The 3,826-nt window shown below is 30.8% G+C and overlaps 1 protein-coding gene across 6 annotated transcripts in view; it reads right to left on the bottom strand.

The window, feature by feature from the left end:
- Positions 1-3,826, bottom strand: part of LOC106876343 (uncharacterized) — a 394,374-nt gene that overhangs the window by 5,252 nt on the left and 385,296 nt on the right. The gene's annotated exons all lie outside the window — the stretch shown is intronic.

Genomic DNA, 3,826 nt, shown 5'->3' with positions numbered 1-3,826 from the left:
CACACATACACACAATTTAAAAACAGGATAAAATCTTTATAAGAATTTATCAAATAGTTAGCGTGAAAAACCTCATAAGGGAAAAATTTATTAATTATTTCCTTTAAATATATATATATATATATATATATATATATTGCGCTAAAAAATCCTAATGAGTTCAACTTTACTGTCGATCCTTTCAGGGCTGGTAAAATAAAGAGCCACTCAAGTACTAGGATCAATAGTAGTGACTAACTCCATCTCAACCAGGCTTGCTGGCCTTGTGCGAAACTTTGAAACAAATGTTGTTATTATTACTATTATTATTAAGCTATATACTGGCAAAGTTATTGCCACACTAGACAATATACTTGGTGGAATTTCTTTCAACTCTTTCCATTTACAAATAGTGATTAATTGGCAATCCTTAATTATTATCAGTAAAGAGATCAAACACAGATATTTAGAGGTGGGGTTAGGTATCTTATTTTTGAATCCACCACTTTCTGAAGCTTTCTTGTGGTAGAGGATTGCATTACCAAAGTCCCTTTTAAATGGTAGGTTAGAGATTCTTCTACTGATATTATTAATTAGGTTTTAAAATTCAGTGGATGCAAAGCATGAATCCATATAAATATACAGATTCATTCTTTACTACATCACAGTTCATTAGGTTTACTATTAGGGTTGTATTTGTCTGTTGTTGAATATATCATCTAAGAAGTTTATGATACACAGGTTTGTGATAATAGTTCTTTTGGTAATCTTTAGGGCAAAATTATTGAATTTGGCAATAAGGATTTTCTTTCTAAATGTATCTCCTTTGGTAGGCTGGGATACAGCCAATCCACATTCTCTAAATGAGCAAATAACTATTGCAACAAATTTCTTATCGATTGCAGTAGGATACACATCAACAATATTACATATCTTTGCATTGTCAAATGATCATACACAGACTTCAAATGAACATGAGGACTCTGATACTTTAAGTAAGCAGAAACTTTAAGCATAACTAACAAGAGCATTATACTCAAAAACCTTAGTAAATCTGCAGAGTATTTGAGAGATCAGAAGTTTTCACCAAATCTCATTACTTCAACAATCACCTGCTGAAATACTGGAAGATTACACAACCATGTAATTGAATGGATCAATACTTAACCATTTACTAGGCAGATTCACACTCTCTCTGTTTCCCTTCCTCATGTTCAATAGGCACTTCTGATATTACTATACTTTATAACAATATACTTCTTAATTTTTACTCTTCAGCTTTCCACATTCATTCTCGTTTAAATTTCCACCTTTCATTAGATATATTACCCAAGTCCCCCATTTTGTAACTACCCAAGCAATACTTAAATGTCTAACTACCCCATTTTCTAACTATCCAAACAACACTTAAATACTATCACAACACATGATCTCTCTAGGTTTCATTATATTGATTGCATGCAGACCCCCTCTTAAATTACGTTTGAATAATCATAAATCATCTTTTAATGATCCTCAGAAAGGAAGTAGTACAAGTTTATCCCAAAAGGAATGGCAAGTTAAAAGAGACAACATAAATTTCTCAATTTCTTGGAATATTGTTTCTTCTGCCCCTCTTATAGGATTAGAAATAGAACGAGCTTTTATGCCTACTTTTTTCTGATTGTCTCCCCTACACCAGGCTAGTTTTTCAGTAAGGTAACTACCTTGATTTACACCAGCCAGTCTTGTCTGATCGATGTTTTTTCCTTGTTAATTTACTCATTATATAACTTTTCCCATATAAATTTTCAATCCAGAATGCAATACTGAAAACTTTGCTTAATAACAAACCTTATGTATATTAGACATTTAAAGAACAGGTATTACTTTTCATCTGATGATTGTTTAACATAATCTGAACATAAAACTTTGAATTTGAATTTTGTATTATCTATGATAGACTGTATTATTACATATCTATTTATGAATGTATGCATGCATGTATGTATATGCATGCATTTATGTATATGCATGTATGAGCTTGTGCGTACGTAAGCATACAACCATGAATATTGGCATATGATATCAGCACTAGTTAATAAATTGGTGTTATATGAACAAAGTTTCTAAAGATATTTGTTCTGTGCTATTAAATATTGTTGTACATATTTTAACTATTATTGCATATAGTATAATCATTATCATAAAATATATTTCAGATGTTATTTTATTACTTTTAAATGTTATAATCATTACTATAGTATATTGTAATTACTGCTATATAATGTTATAGTTATAATTACAACACAGTATAATGATATACAATAATTATAACATATGATCATATATAACATTATAATTATTGTTGGATATATTTTGAATAGTTTTGTACAATATGTTACAGTTATTGACATAATGTTATGATTGTTATTGCTGCAGATGTTCCAATTACTGTTGTATATTATAAATCTGCTATAATTAAACAACCTATGCAAAGTGATACAACATCATGCATTTGATAAAATGATACATCATGCTTAATTGACATCATCTCACGTATTTTGCCAAACTTCTCATTTGCATTGTTTGAAAGTCTTCTTTAAAAAAAAACCATTTATATTGTAAAATATGTAATAGTTATTTCTATAAATTATACTATAATTACTGTGGTATACTATGTCATAATTATTGCTGCATAATTTGTTAACATTACTGAAACATGAGGTGGGTTGGCAGACAGCAAGTTTGCTGTAGTTCACTTCATACAATGTCAATAAATTGAACTGAACTGAACAAAACAAAACTGAGCTTGACAAAGCAATACAAGTAACAGTACAGGAGAAAAGAAAATTATCATGCATACAAACACACAAGCACACACACACACACACACATATATATATATACACATGTATATATATATATGTGTGTGTGAAACATGTGGAAAAAGTTTTATGCTTTTTTATGACAATACACCTGAGATCATCCATACTGAAGTGCTTGTATTTAAATCAAAAATCTCAAGTAATCAATTATGTATATGACATACATCAATATATAAAGTTACAGATATAAATAATGCATATATACAATGAAATTACACATACACACACACACACACCATGATATCTCGTTACAAATATTTTATTACTCTCATCCTCCAACAATGTCTTGATTACATTGAAAGTTAATTGAAATACGCAGGCAACCTGCTCATTACACACACACAAACACACACACATCCATGCATTCATATAATTAGAAAAAAGTTTACATATAAAACACCACACCACCAACAAAAGAAAAATAAGAACCATCATCTAATAAGACAAAAAGAAAAACAAAATATCCAAACATGCCCACCCACTCCAACCACACATATAAAAGATGCAAATGAGCTGAATTTGGTGCAGATGAAAAGAAACAGAAATGATAAAAATAACAATATTTACCATCAGAACATTTATTGTAGTGGGTGTGCAGGGGACATTTTTTTTATTTTTTTGTCTTGCTTTACCGCAGAATGAGACAACTGGGCACAGCTTTTTGGGTGCTCATAGTTCAGCATGGCTGACTGGGCATAGAGCTTAGTTTGGTGGCAGACCTTTTTTTGGAGATTGCAGGTAAGCACATGTATGTGCACACATGTGTGTACATGCATATGTACAGAATATATACATACAGAAGGACATTATACATACCAGCATAACTAGATGCTTACACATATGAAGAGAGAGAGAGAGAGAGAGAGAGAGATAACAATTTATTTATTGATATAAACACTTTCCCTCTCCTCATGTGCATAAAGAGAAATATGTTCAAACACATAAAGAGAGGGAGAGAAGGGGAGGAGAGAGAGGGGGGG

Source organism: Octopus bimaculoides, chromosome 6, assembly GCF_001194135.2.
Source record: "Octopus bimaculoides isolate UCB-OBI-ISO-001 chromosome 6, ASM119413v2, whole genome shotgun sequence".
Taxonomy (NCBI): domain Eukaryota; kingdom Metazoa; phylum Mollusca; class Cephalopoda; order Octopoda; family Octopodidae; genus Octopus; species Octopus bimaculoides.
Note: the sequence above shows the minus strand (reverse complement) of the source record. Positions and strands in the feature narration are given on the sequence as shown.